The 18,671-nt window shown below is 36.9% G+C and overlaps 1 protein-coding gene and 1 long non-coding RNA gene across 7 annotated transcripts in view; one reads left to right on the top strand and one right to left on the bottom strand.

Annotated features, from left to right (window-relative positions):
* Positions 1–18,671, bottom strand: part of CNTNAP2 (contactin associated protein 2) — a 1,978,697-nt gene that overhangs the window by 531,718 nt on the left and 1,428,308 nt on the right. The window lies entirely within an intron of this gene.
* LOC144285051 (uncharacterized) overlaps positions 2,197–18,671 on the top strand; it is a 34,581-nt gene continuing 18,106 nt past the window's right edge. Inside the window, exons 1-2 of the long non-coding RNA XR_013353454.1 lie at positions 2,197–2,341; positions 4,221–4,345. This is a non-coding gene — a long non-coding RNA (uncharacterized LOC144285051). The remainder of the gene's footprint in view (positions 2,342–4,220; positions 4,346–18,671) is intronic.

Below are 18,671 nucleotides of genomic sequence, written 5' to 3'. Positions count from 1 at the left end.
AAATACATCAACTTCCCCAAGTGTAGAATTTTCAAAGTATGCTGTAAAAATTTAAATACAGGCCTTGGAGTCCTGTATCTAAAAATACAGGCTTTTGTAAAACCTGTAATATAAAAATACATTAAATACATGTATTAAAAAAAAAACAAACATGGCTAGGAGCCCTGATTCAATCATTTAACAGTTATATAAGAGCACCTGTCTTTACATTTGGGGATTGCTATCAAAGAACACTTGAAGAAAAGAAGCTACATTATCCTAACATCGGCTGCAAATCATGAGACAAAGTGTAAAGGATGATTGTTTGTTTTAACTCTTTCACTTATAGAGAGAGAGACATTTTTCTCTTACCTCATGTCTCTCCTTCACTTAGATATACAAATTTATAAACATATGAAACCAACATGAAAATTCACATTGGCCTAAGTCATGTGTGACACTCACACAATATTGATTTTATCAGCATCTTATATTTATTTATATTTGCTTTCACTCTCCACCCCTTCCTTCAATCCTTATTTGAGGCTCATAAACACTAAAAGGATGGGCCCAGGAGGATGTGCTTAGTAGCACCAACAAAACCAGCTGCATGGGACACATAATGGTTCTGGAAAATTATAGCAGCTATAAGCTTACTTTCTTTCACTGAATTTTTTATTCACTATTATCTGGAGGGTGCATCCTCTTTGAAATGGTTGCATTATTTACAAGAAAAAAAATGGTTGCACACTCATGTCATAGCAGGAAAAGAGTAATTTTGGTAATTCTCCCAGCCTTTTTAAAGCTATTTTTGTGATAAGCTTCTGTTTTGATTATAAAAGGTCGTATAGCCCGCAAATAGGTGAAGTTTTAGAAAATGTAATTTGAATATCTGATTTGGAATAGATTGTTAAAGGAAACAAAAAACAGTGCTTGGGAGGCATATCTAAGTTATTATTGTCATGATGGTGTAGAGCTGAATCTTCTACCCCAGTTTCTCTTTTCCACACGTACAGTGCTGTGGGGGCAAAGCACGGGTTAGTTCTACCGAAGAAGTTCTCACATGTGCTGCAAAAGACAGTAATATACTCGCTGCTTGAATTTCATAATATATTTGTCCCTTTTGGGAACATGTGCAAATCAAAGCTCAATTCTCCCATCAGGAAACAGGGTGTCACCCACATGACTGTGGATCTTTGAAACTAAAGGCACCTCTACCCTGTCAATGACCAGGGGGCTGATAACCGCTTCTTTCCCTGACATTTCAGTTCCACAGGAAATAGGCCCAGCTTTCCTAGCATGACATTAATATCAAATAGTTACTCCTGAGGATAAATACCCACAAACCACTTTATATATTCCTTGGCTTTAATTATATTTACTCCAAATCATTCTCTGAGCGTGTCAAGCGTATAAAGAATGCAGCACGATGACAACAAAGTAAATTGTGGTTCAACATTTCTTCCTTCCACAAATCGTCTATCTTGCCTTTATTCTGAAATGTGACTACCATATTAAAAAATTATTATAGTGCCACTTGTGTCTGTTTAGAAAGCACCAGAGAAAGGCATGAGTATATATTTTTAGTATATATTTTTAGTAGCCCAGTAATCAAAAGACAATAACATAATTCTGAAAACTAAGTATTCTGAAAACTAATTCTGAAAACTAAGGGCCTGGTCTACCTGGGTCCCTGATTCTCCCTAAGTATGTAGATGAGTTTGGGGACAGAAGAGGGACTCAATGCTGACGCATGACTCAGGTGAAAGCACTGCTGAAGTCCAATTCGCTTCAAATTTCTTTAAAATACGCAATTCTCATCAAATGGCAGAAGTTCTCTAGAAAGAGTAAATTGGAATAAAGGAAGAGTAAACCAAAGGGATTAAGGCAGGAAGAAACAGATAAATGTGTGTGTGTAAATAGGCTCTATAATACAGATGGGATCAGATCTACAAATATTTGAAAGCTGCATCAGGATGAAGATGTATTATTTAAAACACTGACTCCAGAACAAAGTGATGCGCTAGCAGAAAGCTGCAGGAAGTAAAGAAAGTATCAATGTCTATTATTGCTGTGGGAAAAGGAGCAGTGATATGTGCATATGCTTATAGGCCTGGAGGCCTAAATCCCTACCACCAGGTTAGGTGACGTCATAAAAGCCCTTATCGTGCAGATAATAATTGTCAGGGAAAATGTCTTAGACCACTATTAGTCATTAAGGTCATGGTATAGATTTTATTATCAGTTTTATTACTGTTGCTTACAAAGACCTTGAAAACAGAAGGAATGCACTGAAGTAGGCTGGAGAGGACGCAGGGCAGGGGCTCAGTGCACAGGCTGCTGCCCTATGGGGCTGCCCCAGGTAGGAGACATGTGGCTGACCCTGGAGGTAGAGGTTGCTGGGAAGTAGGTCCCCCCCCCCCCCCCCGTTCTCCTTGATCGGGGCCATTCCTGTGGGGGGAGGGGGGCCTCTTCAGGAATTTATGATGGCAAACCTTCCAACATGTCTCATTCTAAATTATTCTTTAAATGACCATCCTTCATTTCCATATTCAGGACAGGAGGGTCTTATTTTCTCTCTTTAAACATTTCCACTCCAGCGTTTTAAATAATATTCTACCCTTCAACAGATTCATGGGGTTTATGTGTTTACAAATGTGAAGACTGTTTAGATCTGAAGAAGGTGAATTTTTCTCTTTTCTTCCTCTATAAATTCCCCCAAGTACAGGAGGCAGATTGGTATTTGGGTTTGACATGCTGTATTCTAATATAACCCAACCAGAGAGGCATTGGCATTATACGGAATACTTATGAACAATATGGAATTCTTCTTCCCTCTTTCTCCCCTTCACATTCATTTTAGTCATCCAAGGCCTTTCTGCTCTCTACCCCCTGCAGGGGTAGATAAGAAAGATAAGAAAGATACAGAGAAGAAAGAACCAGCCATCTGCACTTGATTGTAACATACTCGCCATGAGAAATAATGATCCAGTCCTTTGCATTCATCGAATGGCAGACTCTTCATGCTGGAATGACCTTTTGAGGTCACCTGCCTTAAATCACTTCCTAAACAAGACTTCTTCTGATGTTGGGAACATTTCCAGTACTTTTCAATACATTTTAATTATTCTACTAGGGAACATTTTCCAGGGATAACAACTCTAATTTTTTCCTATATTGAGTCAAAGACTTACTTTTGTGCAGTATCTGTGCACAGACCTTGGTTCTGCACATGAAACAATACCAGATCAATCTCTCCTCTCACCTTTATTTTAGACCTTCAAAAGTCTGAAAATAGGCCCATGTTCCCCTATCTGTTCACTTCCCAAACTGACCCTTCCCCATTCCTTTGATGTTATCTCTGGACGCTAGTCAGTAACACGTTAAATGTGGGATCAAGGAATAGGTAACGTGCATAATGCCATGCATGTGTTCCCAAAGTGCTGAATACAGAGGGATGGGGTGGGGGTGGGGGCTCTCTGATTACAATACTTCTTTTCTATTAATTCAGCCTCGGCCCATAATAGCTTTTTGAGTGGTTTTGTCATGCAGCTGTATCAATGCTTTTTCAATGTGTCTAGGATGCAGGGCTCTGAGAAATCATGAGATATTTTTTGGAATATAGTGAAATTCTGAGTAGCACTCATTCTATCTTTTGAACCAGGATCAATTGTGCTAGCAGGAAATATGCCCATATTACATGTTTCCAACCTTTCACACCTCCCAAGGGCAGAATTACTTTTAGAGAATTATGGTTCAGAGTTTTTCCCATAATATTTGGGTACTTTTTTCCTTTTATATCTTTTCATAGGGGTAAGAAAACTTTATTGGCAAAACACATAACATTTTGGGAAAAAAGCCAATTAAATACCTGCTCACCCCCTTAATACATTGTAAAAAGATGGCCATCATTAACTTTTAATGGCAAAACTCCTGGTACAGTCTTTAGAGAACCCCTGCCCTATACTGATTATATACTATAGAGGTTGGTATAAGAGTCAACATAGCAAGTAAAGAAAGCATTGAGCTGCAACCTGTAAATTGAGTTTAATTCTTTTATATACTGACTTTGTGACCTTTGGAAAGTCATCTAATTTCTCTGGCTTCAGTTTTCTCATCTGTCAAGTAAGGAAATTAAGTTTGATGATCTTTTAAGGTACATTTCTATCTTAGTCTACTTGGGCTGCCATAAAAGAATACCACAAAAGGGGAGGCCTAAACAAGACATTTATTTCCCACAGTTCTGGAGGCTGGGAAGTCCAAGACCCAAGACGCTGGTTGATTCAATTCCTGATAAAAGCTCTTTTTCTGGCTAACAAGCGGCTGCCATCTTGCTGTGTCCTCACATGGTCAAGACAGGGGGAAAGTGAGTTCTCTCGTCTCTTCTTCTAAGGACACTAATCCAACTGGATCATGGCCCTACTCCTAATACTTCATTTAAACTTAATTACCTCCATAAAGGCCTTATTTTCCCAATACAGTCACATTGGTGGTTGGGTGTTAATACATGAATTTTGGGAGAAATCAAGCATCCAGAGCATAGCAATTTCTATCATGAAATGTTATTGTTTTAACTTTCTCGGGCTGCATTTAAAAAAATTTAAACCATGTTAAGTCATGTCTGCCCCCATTTTATAAGTAATATATCAAACCCAAAAGCAAATGATTATTTCTCTGCATGGTACATCTTATTTATTCATAACTGAGTTCATAACTGAGTATCTGCCATTCATCAGACACTGTCTGAGGTTTGGGAAGTTATTAGGAAACAAAAAATGACCAAAATCCACTTGCACATGGATCTCATACCCTACTGTGTGGCTCACAAAATGTGTAAAATGTGTATAATGTGCTAGATACTATTAAGAGTTAAAGCACCAAAATAAAGGAGGAAAGAGGGTTATTAAATATTGAGATGGGAGAACTGGAGGTTGAGATGGTAGCCGTGTGGTCTAAAGGAGACTATTCCAAGCAGGAGGTATAGCAAGAATCAGAGGAGTATGGTTGGTTGGTCAGAAAACAGGACAATATCACTGGAACAGACTATACGATCATTAGGGTAGTAGGAGATGAGGTTCAAGAGGTTATGGGAATCACATCCTGAGATTTCAGCTGATCATAAAAAAGACTTGGTTTTACTAAATATAATGGGAAGGCATGAGACGGCTTCAACTGGAAGAGGGACAAGGTGTGACATGCGTTTTAACCGTGGCATTCTGACTGGGTGTTGAGAAGAGCTTAGAGGGACCAGTTAGGTCACTGACATTGTCCAAGTGAGAGATGAGGGCCTAAACCTCTGGGGTGGCAGTGAAGGTGTTGAAAGGCAATTAAATTCTCCAAATGGTATGAAGATAGAAACAGCAGAATTTTCTGTTGTTTTGCACCCTGTATTTCTGACTAGGTCTAGCAAATTTATCTTCAATTCCAATTATTTTTTCTAGTGTATTAGCCATCACTCTGGTTTGGGTTTTCAGCATCTGTAGTGAACATGACTACTACCCTTACTTAAGTGTTCCTACAAAAATCTCAGGTGGCCTCGGGTCATGAACAGACCTCTGCACTAGCACAAACTGTCTACATTTTTACTTACTGATACCGAAAGCATTCACTATGCTTTCGGTAACAATTGTTCATTCATCAATGCAGCTGAGTTCAAGTCAAATCCATTCTCTGCATTTTAGTTTGTTTTTAAACATCTCCCATGTGCACCTGGTCCCGTGCTAGGCACAGGGGTGGTGGCAGCAGTGGGGTGAGGGCACTCACCCACGATCAAGACATAATACTCCCTAAGAAATGCTGAAAATCTGATAGGCGTTGGACACAATCACAACGGTGGTGTATGGTCTATAAGGACGGCATGTTAGGGGGATGGCTAATTCACCCAGGTGACCACAGATGATGAGGGTGCTAGGAGACATGTGAGGGACCAGCTCTGTGTTGCGGGCAGTGAGAGGTCACAGGTTGTGGAAGGGCACGGCTGCATCTGTGATGTAGGACACCACTCCAGAGGCCGTGCAAAGAATAGTCTGAAATACCAGAGGGCAGGCTGATTATGGTCGCCTCTGTTCAGCTGAGAGGGAGGGAACGCTGGGAACGGAAGAAGGGGATGGTGTTTAGAGAATTCTGAGAGCAAAGCAGAGAGAATTGCTTGTGGAATCAGATGTGAGGCATTAGATTAAGGTAGGAGTCAATTCAGATGTCTGAACTGTGCAGCTGTGATGCTGTCCAAGTCGAGACAGAGAAGACAAAAGAAAAAACTTGTTTTATTTCGAGGGGAAAAAAATCATATCCAGTTAGGGACTCTGAAAGGCCAGAGTCTCCTACTATTAAATCCCAGTCACAATCATCAGGTCATATTTTTTCCTCTGGTTCTAAATTTTCAAGGTCACTGGTGCTTTCAAATATTGTTGGTAGCAAGAAAAATGTTACGAGGTATTTTAAAAGCATAACATGATGTATCCACAATGACCTAGTTATCTCACTCCTGAGAATTCATCTAAAAATCCAATAGTTGGTAAATTCCATCCAAGAGGTCTCTTGCTGAAATTCTGTCATTATGAAACCATGGGAAGTAATCCGAAATTCATCACAATGGGGGAATGGTAGGCCAATTAGACTATAACCTGAGCAAACTGTAATTATCCAATAGAAATATTATGTAGGACTGTATTTCAGCCTGGAAAACTATTGGTATAATTTTTAAGGAATGCAGGAAGGACATAAAATACACCAAATCACAAATCTATGCCAACTCTAAGGAATCATTTGGTAAAGATTACAAAAGGTCTTAGGAACATGAAAAGAGAGCTAAGATGACATCTAGCCTGCAGCCTGGGCCAGATGATTTCAAATACCCTCTAAAATACGTATGAATAAAAATAAAATAAAATAAAATAAAATAAAATAAGTATGAAGACGCAAAGGAAAGTGAAAACCAATGACATTACTGAAAAGGAGAAATGATACCCTATATAAGTTAGAGTGTGAACAGAATTCTTGAGTACTATGTCATGTGGCCTCCTTGTAGCTGTCAATTAGAAACAAGGCAAACCCAATAGCTTAACAAAGTAGAAAGGCACCCCGTTTGTTAATGTTTATTGTACTTTATTGTTCTATGTCTCATTTTAAATTGAGCATTGAGAATACAATATTTTAATTGTAACTCAGCCAACATTTATCCAGAAGTCCATTATCATTTTGTCTTTTAAGGAATTTTGTACCACCCCCAAAAGGCTGGATTATATTTCTTTCCTGGTTGTTGTATTCCTTTTAATTTTTTTTTCTAAAATATAGTTGACACACAATGTCACATTAGTTTCAGGTGGACAACATGATTCACCAATTCTATAGGTCATACTATGCTCACCACAAGCAGAGGCTCCCATCTGTCACCATACATGCTCTCCCAATGCCATTTCCTGTATTTCCTATGCTGTATTTTTTTATCCTGTGACTCATTCATCCATAGCTGGATGCCTGTACCTCCCACTCCCCTTCACCCACTTTGCTCATGCCTCCATTCCCCTTCCCTCTGGCAACGACTGGTTTGTTGGTTTGTTTTCTGTATTTATGAGATACCCTGTTCTTTTACCTATGGCCTCCCTACCTTAGAGATGTCATCACTGCATTAACCACCAGTGCTCATTCAGCTCACTACTGAATAAGAGTCCTTTGTCAGAGTTATATGCTAATATCTTTATTTCTGTCACTTTCCATTTTATTTATGGCATCGATTTGTGCACAGAAAGTTCTTAAGTTTTTTTTTTTTCATTATGATTTGTACTTATTTTTTGGTTAAAAATGTGTTCTATCCCAAGATTACTGAAGTATTTTCCTACATTATCTTCTGAAAGCCTTATAGTTTCACCTTTCACATTTAAGGACTGCTTTTTGTGTAGGGTGTGTTGTAGAAGTCTAATTTCATTTTTTAATATGTGTACATAATAATCCCAGCACCATTCATTAAAATGGTATCTTTACTGCAGCTACTCTATTACTACTTCAGCCACAGATGGAGCATTCATAATGCATGTTGAATTTTGGATTCTTCATTCTATTCCATTGACTTACTAGTTTATTCTTATGTCAAAACTATATTCTTATGACTTTTTCCTTATAATTAGTTTTTCTAGATGGTAGAGTGGGGATCTTTCCAATTTCTTCTTTCAGAAAGTTTTGGCTGCTCTTTGCCCTTTGCTTTTCCATATACATTTTATTTAATTTTTATTTTTAAAATTTTTTACATAATTTTTATTGTATTTTACTTATTTTAATTCCAGTATAGTTAACATACAGTAATTAAATTAGTTTCAGGTATACAATATAGTGATTCAACAATTGTATATGTCACTCACTGCTCATCAAGATAAAGGTATTCTGAATCCCCTTCACCTATTTCACCTATCTTCCCACTCATCCTCCTTTAATAACCATCAGTTTGTTCTCTTTAGTTTAGAGTCTATTTTTCCCTTTGTTCATTTGTTTTGTTTCTTAAATTTCATATATAAGTGAAATCATATGGTATTTGTCTTTCTCTGACTAAATTATTTTGCTTAACATTAAAGCCTCTATATCTATCCATATTGTGACAAATGGCAAGTTTCATTCCTTTTGTGGCTAAGTAATATTCCATAATATATAGACTGCATCTTCTTTATCCATTCATCTGTCAATGGACTTTGGGCTGCTTCCATATCTTGGCTATTGTAAATAATGCTGCTATAAACATAGGAGAGCATGTATCCTTTGAATTAGTGTTTTTGTATTCTTTTTTTTTTTTTTTAATTTTTATTTATTTATGATAGGCACACGGTGAGAGAGAGAGAGGCAGAGACACAGGCAGAGGGCGAAGCAGGCTCCATGCACTGGGAGCCTGACGTGGGATTTGATCCTGGGTCTCCAGGATCGAGCCCTGGGCCAAAGGCAGGCGCTAAACCGCTGCGCCACCCAGGGATCCCAGTGTTTTTGTATTCTTTGGGTAAATACCCAACAGTGTGATTACTGAAACATATGGTAGTTCTATTTTTAAATTTTTGAGGAGCCTCCATACTGTTCTCCAGGCTAGCTGCACCAGTTTGCATTCCCATCAACAACGTACGAGGATTCCTTTTTCTCCACAACCTCATCAACACTTGTTTCTTGTGCTTTTGATTTTAGCCACTCTGATGGGTGTGAGGTGCTATCTCACTGTGGTTTTGATTTGCATTTCCCTGACTATTAGTGATGCTGAACATCATTTCATATGTCTGTTGGCCATCTGGATGTCTTTTTGAAGACATTTCTTCATATACACTTTAGAATTAGCTTGTCTATTTTTTACCGAAGAAAAGCCTGTTGGAATTTAGATTGCAATTTCATTAACTCTATAGATCAATTTGGCAAAAGTAATATCATTAAAATATTCAGTCTTCCAACTCATGAACATGTTACATCTCTCCATTTTTTAGATCGTCTTTTATATCTCTCATTAAGTTTTATAATGTTTCCTCTGGAGTACTAACACATCCATTAGATTATGCAGAATTACTTGATATTTTTGATACTATTGTAAAAGGCATTTTACAAAATCTCATTTCCTCTTTTATTATATCTCTTTCTAGATCTGTTCTGAGATAGAAAATCAAATAATATGGAAAATTTAGAAAGCTACAAAGCAAGATATACACCGTTCCAGTCCTGTTCTTTATCATCTTGAATGTATATTTTATCTCCGTAGTGAAAATTTTTAAGTTTCTTTGGAATCCTTGTTAATCAAACCTATTTCCACATTCCTCCTCCATCTTTATTTTTCCATCTCATTCTGTTAGACAGGAAGTGGAGGGGGGGAGCCCACGGTGCCCTGGAATGCACTATCAGGCAGGGAATGCTAGAAACCATTTGGGTAGCAGTGTGTACTACAGATTGTGGACTGTCACAGACCACCTGTGATGATCCTGTGATCTAGCCACATAATGGAGGAAGCAAGTGAGTTCATCATGGTGTGACAGAGCCATGGTGAGTGACTATGAGTCAAGAACAGAGCTAGGATTATGACCATCGATCTAACCTCAATGAGGATTTGACTCATACCCAAAAGAATAGATGCATATAGTGTTTCACATACACACATACTGATAATCAATAAATTTTTAGGGCACTTGGGTAGTGGTTGAGCATCTGCCTTTGGCTCAGGTCATGATCCCAGGTCATGATCAAAGTCCTGTATCAGGCTCCCTACAGGGAGCCTGCTCTTCCCTCTGCCTATGTCTCTGCCTCTCTCTCTGTGTGTCTCTCATAAATAAATTTTAAAAATCTTAAAAAAAAATCTTTAAATATTTTCCCCCTTTAAGGAAAAAACAGGGGGAAAAAAAGAGGCCAATACAGAGCCACAATAAGAGTCATCACTTCCTGAGTGTATACTAAATGATTTACATGTATGAGCTCATTTCATCTCAAAGACTCTGGTAAATAGTTATGTACGTTGAGTACAGAGATATATTAAATATATTAAATGAGTTATATTAAACAGATATATATTAAATATATTAAACAATGTGGTCAAGATTACACTGCTCAGAAATGCCAGAGCTGGGATTGAAATGAGACAGTTGTGTTCTAGGACAAGCTCTGAATCTCTATGCTCTCATTCCTTTCTGCCCAAAGGAAAACATGCCGTAGAATAAAAGAAAAAGAACATTCATCTACAGGAAACACTTTTGAAAGGGTACAGGAACTAGAGGGCAGGGGGTCAAGTCCCTGTGAACTGGAAGCAGGTCATAAAAGAAGACGGTGGAATGAGATAGAACAAAGACAGGGAGCAGGGATGCGTAAAATCAACAGGGATGTCTAAGAAACTAAAAATGTCATTACAGAATTAAAATTTGGATTTGAGGCAATAAAGAGTAGAGGCTAGAAGCTTACAGTTTTGCTTTGAAACTTTTTATTTTTTCCAAATTCTCTATTACATATATTACTATTATAATCACAAAACATTAAAATGTTAAACATTTTCCATACTATTTTCCCCTAGTAATTCCACTTTTCTGAATATATTTTAAGGGAAAAATTCAAAGATTTATTTATATGGAGATAAGCAATTTATTTCTAAAAATGAAAGTGGAAAACTTCTAAATTTACAAAAATAAAGGAATGTATGAATATATGTAGTCTATTTATGTGACAAAATATTTTATTTATAGCAAAACATATGCTACCAGAGAATATTTATTGTCACAAAGAAGTTATGATCATACTGGTAAATAAAAGAGCAAGATGAAAAACATCATGTCTGTAGTGTGCTTACAGTATGTCCTAGTGTTTATGAGTGCGTGTGTGTGCACACGTGCATGCATGCACCTGTCTGAAAAGTTACCTTGGCATTCACATTTTTTCCTACCTTTCAAAATTTTTACACATTCAGAATACATTTAAGTCTTTAAAATTATTTTAAAAGGATAATAGGTGATTTGTTAGAAAGATTATAATTATGTTGCTTTTATTTCTGTTATCAGTGCTTCAAAAGTTGCTTGTGCAGGGGCACCTGGGGGGGGGGGGTTCAGTCAGTTGAGCATCCTACCCTTGGTTTCAGCTCAGATCTTGATCTTGGGGGTCCTGGGATCAAGCTCCATCCTGGGCTCTGTGCTTAGTGGGGAGTCTGGGGTGCCCTCTCACAGCCCCTCCCCCACTATCAAGCCTGTACCCAGGTTCGTGCCCTCTCTCTTTCTCTCTAAAATACATAAATAAATCTTTTAAAAAAGTTGTTTCTGCAATACATAGGTTTTAAAATATGTTTCTCTTTCTTCCTCATGCTCTCTACATTTTCAAGTCTGAGTCCCAAGAATTACTTCTTTTTAAAAATTTTTTTCATTGGAGTTCAATTTGCCAACATATAGCATAACACCCAGTGCTCCTCCCACCAAGTGCCCCCCTCAGTGCCCATCACCCAGCCACCCCAACCCCCCCGCCCACCTTCCCTTCCACTACCCCTTGTTCATATTCCAGAGTTAGGGGTCTCTCATGTTTTTCCAAGATATTTCCAAGAATTACTTCTAAATCACTTTTCTACTTATTTCTTCTTGAAATAATAGGCTGTTACCTCCACTATTGTTTTTCTTTCTGTCTGACTGCTGTTTTCATTCATAGCATTGAGCTTTATGGTTTTATCTGTTCCTTTTTCTTTCACTACTCACATGTCAAAACAAAGCCATCTTCATCAGTTTTGGCAAGTCTCCCTCTGAGACCGTTTCTTTTCATCTTTCAAGCAGCTCTTGGCTGTGTTAAAGGAGTCCAACTTTCTGGTAACTTCACTCTATTTTGAGGTCCGATGGTTATTCCCCAAATAATCTACTTTGATTTCCAAGGTCATAACCTTCAGTGAGAAACAAAGATGAATACTCTGCCTCTATCTCTTCCGATCCTTCAGGATTTCAGTACAATGAATACAAGTTCAGCTTCTCCCTTTTCTTTGGACGGATACCCCAAAGTGGGATTGCTGGGTCTTATGGCAGAACTCCAATTTTTTTGAAGATTGAGTGATATCTGCACATTACCAGGCCTCCAGCCACTCTCCAACTCCGCAGTATTGAATCTTAGTAAATGGAAGTTATATAATATAGGTCATGCATATGAGACGCGATCTGCCCTAAAACCTATCCCTTGACCTCAACCAAAGCCTGGGCATGCTGATTGAACTAGAAACTTCCATTACCCAAACTTTCCCAGTGTTGGTGCCCTCTTTTTACCTAAGTACTTCTTATATGTGTCTTCAATCTCTCCAAGTCCAGACTGTGTAAAAAAAAATGGTAATGCAAGCCAAACAATGTTCTTTATGTGTGTATGTGTGTCCCGTGGGTCAGAAAACACTAGTCCTACATAGCTTCTTCAACTAGAAACGTGAATAGTGGTCATTACCAGACACTTTATCTTTAAATCCCAAGATGTACTTTCACTTGCCCATCCTTTCAATAGCAGCGTCTCCCTCTACCACATTAACCCCAGCATAATTTTGCCTTATATCTACTTTAGTTCCGTTGCAAATAACACCTTTTCAAATATTGGCTTTTTCTTTGGCTAATCAAACACTCCACTATAGTTCATGTGAAGTATGCATGCTGTTCAAAATAACTAAACAGAATAAAAATGATATTTACATTGTGTTCTTTGAAGAAAGTTATTATTCTAGACATTGCTGATGTTTAGATCTCAGATAATTCTCAGGCCTTCTCTCTGCTCACAAATACCATATTATACACTGTTCAGAAGAGGAGAATTCTTTTAAAATAATCATTTGGTTAGAATTCTCGAAGAATAAGTTCTTAGAATGTTTCTCTTTCTTCTGATAATATATTTTTGACTCGACTCTATTACTTACCAATTAGCATTAATGACACCAGTCGTGAAATCTATTAGAAGAATCACATCTCTATCTTGTGTGCTAAATTTTTGCTAGTATAATTTTATTTTCATTTCTAAAAGGATTCTTTAAGAAAGGTTAAAATGTGTTTTTTTTTCTGTGAATAATTGAATTTTGGTTTTTAAAAATTATACAAAATCCTTGTTTCTCCCATCTCACCAGATGGAAAAGAGAAAGAGAAAATAAGGTCTTTGGAGTGGAATGTCTAGATATGTCTTTTCCAATGATGACCTGTATTATAATTTAGCAAAAACTGCTTACTAATTATGAGTGTCTGGATTTGAAAGGTGGTATTATTATTATCATTATTATTATTATTATTTTGGCTCATTATATTTTTGTAGCTCATACTGAAGAAAAAAATAACTGCAACAAGCCCTTGGCCGTGGTTTTGTTGTAGTAATTGCACCTTCAAAAGGCATCATTAATGCCATTAAAGATAAGTTTCCTGGAACCTCAATTGTTTTTAACCCCAGGCCATTTATGAGTAAATCAGTCATCAACTATTTATTTGACTTCTTTGGAAATAGCTCAAATCAGCTATCTTTCAAGAAATGCCATTTCAAAGACCTTGAAGGAATACAAACAAATACACACTTTAATGAAAAGAGTTCAGAAAATCATGGAAAATAAAAAATATTTTCCTATTTTTCTTATTCACTGGATCGATCTGCATGTATCAAGTCTAATACATGATGTATTTAGCACTAAAAGTATTTACGATGTTTTACATATGGTAAATAAATGTATTAGAAATATGGTTTCAAAAGATGCATTTTTAACATGATTTGTTTAACTCTAAAATTCCTCCCAACTGACTTATTCCATTTTAGAATCCAACCCTCCTTGTGTCCTTCCCACTCTGCTTCCTGGAGCTGGACACTGTGAAACCAAGGAAACTCTGCAATCCTTGGCTTCTGGAGCTGTGTTTTCTGATGAGTAATACTGCAAAAAGGCTTTCTCTGCTGTTTCCCTGTGGTCTCAATCTTTTCACATTAGACATTAGGAAAAATCTGACTCCAAAACATTGAGGATATCCTGATGAGTTTCTTGAGGGAATTCTTTGCTCATTTAGTGGAGATTGCCAAGATTATGTAAACATGTGGTTCCCTCCCTAGGACAGTTCAGGTTCCTATTGCTGCTTAAAGCAGCTGGAAAGCTGCCTGTGACTAAGATACACACTCTAGGTGTTTCCTTCTGTTCACACACTGCTCATTTCAGTTCAATTGTCATGTTCCCACAAAGTATCATCTCTTTCCCATCTCTTCCTCTCATTCCCTCTCTTGAAAGTTTCTGAAAAACTCTCATAACACACAACACAAGTGTATCTCTGGCTCATTTTTCTCATAAGAAAGCTTTTGTTTCTTATAAAAGCAAACTGATTCCTTTTTATATGAGGACGCTTCACCTGTTGGGATACTAAAAATACTACAGAATCACCTCACCCTCTGGGTGTCCCTGGGGTTCCTCCCTCTATTTTGTATGGACGCCTTGAGGAATACGGATGATAATGCAAATAAAGCATATAACACAGCCCTGGGCACAATGTAAATAATTAATTAGTAGCAGTAATAATAACTAATAAAATAAGAGCTTTTCTTGAAAGTAAATCCATTCTCAAATGATGACACAACTGAACATAAAAGGACAAGAGAAAAAGGAGAGGAGTGACCCATTTATTTTATTTGTGCCATAATTTACTCCAAAATTTGTACTTTATGAGATTATACGTATTATGATCATTTTTTTATTGATCCTAGAGTCAACGCAGAGCTGTCAGTGACACATTCAAATGGAGAAGGTTGTTGTAGTTCAAACGTCAACTCTAAGAAGTGATTTTTTAAAAAGTATTACAGTCAAAATATTCTTCTGCATGCATTCAAAATTCTGTTATATACTGTATCATATAAATGTAAACAATTTACAAGTATATTTTATTTGTTTTATATGGAGGGATCTTTTTGTATCTAATAGGTGTTTGTTTTTAAAGGACTTCTGGTAGTAGCTGGGGATAACGGTTTAGAGCAGGGATGACATAAGCATAGCTAAATTAGTTAAATGTCAACAACTCACTGGGGAAAAAAGTGGTACCTAGGATATGCTGTATTAATAATTTAGCAATAGACAAATAGCCAATACTCACTGATGTGTATTGGCACATTTCATAGAATGAGCTTTTATTCTTATTTTAGAAATCCTTTGTTAATTTTTCAGTAACCTAAAATCTTCCCAAAAAGACTAGGAATACTTCATTCTTATTCATCTAAAAAAGAAAAATCTTCCAGTTATTAACTGGAGTCCATGACTGGTATAGGAGAAAGGATAAGACACAGCAATTTTGAGAATAAATCTGCTGATCTCTATGTAACCTAGTTCACACACGTTGCTTTTGGGTGCATACTGGGGGACTCAAAGCTAAGAGACAGAATGCCCAGATAGAATTAAGATCCTTCCTAAAATGAAAAAAAAAAAACAAAACAAAAAACAAACCAGTAGACTGAAAGAGTGAATGTCCTTTATGTTACGTTGGAGTAAATGTTATCAAAATCCAAATTCTGTCCTGTCTTTGGTTAAAAAAACAAAACTTGGGTTAAAAATGAATGATATTGCATTGAGGACATTTTCAATTGCATTTCCGACACATTCTTTAGACATTTTCCTATAGTGTAAGCCGTGGTAGCACTGCATCAAAGTCATCCTTCAGATTATATATTACTAGGGTGGCCATGGCCCTAGTTTGCCTGGGACAGTTCTGGTTTTTGCTTGCTGTTCCAGCGTAATTATTAATAGCATCTCCTTTCTTAAAATGTCCTCGGTTGGGTAGTAAGTCCAACGGCTACCCTACATTCTAGCAACTGGCCTGTGAAACTGGCTCCTAACGGCTGTGATAGCTTGGCTATTTGGCATTATCAGGAACATTCTGTTCTGGATAAGAAAATTTGCCAGCTAACTTGAGGACAGTGTCTTAAGGGCAAACACAGTATTTCAACTGCTTTTCAGGTCTTTCAAAAATGATGGTATGTTTCTCTGCCTTAAGAGGGCACCCTCAGCATAATTTAATCTTTTCTTACTCAGCATTGCCCTGTATTTCACTGTGCTGTAGAGACACATGCAGATGGATGAGGTGAAGAGCTAAGTGGGTGCTGGGTTCACATCTGGCCCCAGAACTTCCTTTCTTTAAACAGTTTCCAGGATAAGTTTTCTTTTGGATCACTTTCTATTTTTTTTCAAAGCTGATAAACAGATGATATTCAGCGGCTTTACATCTGACATTAACATAACAAAACAAGCTTCAGTCAAAGTAACTTGCAGAGTTAAAGGTTTAAAGTAGCAGCCTTCTTCCAAGTGGCTGTTTTGACCTTTGAAATAATTTCTGCCTTAAATAGATCATCAATACAAGGGAACTTGGGCAACACTTTGTGAACCTATAACGTCTCTTCTACTTCATCTACACAGTTATTATTCAGTGAGTGTGAAGGAGCAGTATCACTAGCAATATCAACTAACTAGGTAGCAGGTTTTTATGAAGAACTGATTCCATAGCTTAAAAAATATTGATAATTAATAAAACATTATACAGATTTCTCTAAAACAGGTGCCAGTTTTTTCAAAATTTTCCTCAATTTGTTTATTTTGTTATCCATTTTATTTAAGTGTAAGTTAATATATAATAAGATGTACTAATTTTCAGCAGATAGCTCAATAGGTGTCAACAAATGTATACATCTGTGTAACGACCACCTCAGTCAGGATATATAACCTTTCATCATCCCAAAAATTCCCTGTGCTTTCTTATGGTCAATTCTCTGTCTCCTCCTGGCCCCAGACAACTACCTATCTCCTTTCTTCTATTACTACCGACCAGGTTTATCTATTCTAGAGTCTCATTTTCAGTGGAATTGGTACCAACTCTTTCAAGTTTGGCTTTTCTTCATCCATGACGTTTTTGAGATCCACATTATATCTCCCTAGTTCACCCTGCGCCAACCCCCCCTTTTTTGGCTGGATAGCATTCCATTATATGGATATATCATACTTTGCTTATCCGTTTACCTCTTGATTTGGACTGAACATTGAATTGTTTGTAATTTTTAAGTATTTTTAACGAAGAGAGACATTATGTAGATATATGTCTTTATTTCTTTTGGATAAATACCTGAAAGTAGAATTGAAGCATTTGACTATATGCTTCATTTTATAAAAGAATAGAAAACTATTTTCCATAGTGTTCCTAACATTTTACATTTCAAACATCAACATAAAAGTTTCATTTTCTTCCCATCCTTGCCAGTTCTTGGTGCTGTTGATATTTTTGAGTTTGGGCATTTTTAGTGCATAGTTGTATATCGCCATAGTTTTAATCAACATTACCCTGCTGACTGATGATAGTGAGCATGTTTCCACATGCTTTTCCTTAATTCTTTTTTTAATTTTAACCCCCCCATACATAGTGAGTTTCCTAACAGTATTACAGTAATTTCAGAGTTCTAAAATTATTTTATGATAAAGATGCAAAAAAGATACAGGAAATATTTTCTTGCCCAATGTCTCATTGATATGTTCATTTATTTTCATTCACTCATTCACCACGTGATTACTAAATCTCTTCTGTGTGTTCACTATGCAAATGGTAAGAAGCACAGAGTGAATATAGCATGAAACACTTTCTTTCAGAGCTCACTTTATAGCAGTAAACTGTAGATAAATGAATGCTACTTTTAAACTGTTAAGGGTGACAAAATGTAATAGTTGTTAAATGTTTTATTTCATGGAAGCTCAGAGAATGTGCACAAAAATAATAGTGCTTTAGCCAGGGGCATGGTATGATCAAAATACGAAGCTTTAGAAAACTATTTTTATTTTATTAAAACCACAGCATTGGGCTCATGAGTATACAAAAGGATAGGCTTTATAAGTCTAATTAAATCTGACCAGCTTCAGCAGGATTATGAAGTTATTAGATATAAGTTGTTAGAAAAGACCATGAAATAAGGACTTATGTTTATGCTCACTATCCCTAGGTCTCTAAATGCTGTGATTTACTTTGAGGAACCAAAACCAAATGGGACTGTGAACCACGTTTGCTCTGACTAAACCTCTTGGCTCTTCAGGTAGCACGGAGCAGAGATGGAGTGACCTCTGATGTTCTTTAAAATTAAGAATTAGTCATAAAACACACCAGCTAGTTCTGATTGACTCATGGACTCTGTTCAGTGAGACCAGCAATTTAGTTTACAGATTCTCCAATATATTTAGTGACCTTTCTCAGTGAGTAGTATGGCATATCACAAAGACAAACCAG

Source organism: Canis aureus, chromosome 15 (assembly GCF_053574225.1).
Source record: "Canis aureus isolate CA01 chromosome 15, VMU_Caureus_v.1.0, whole genome shotgun sequence".
Classification (NCBI taxonomy): Eukaryota; Metazoa; Chordata; class Mammalia; order Carnivora; family Canidae; genus Canis; species Canis aureus.
Note: the sequence above shows the minus strand (reverse complement) of the source record. Positions and strands in the feature narration are given on the sequence as shown.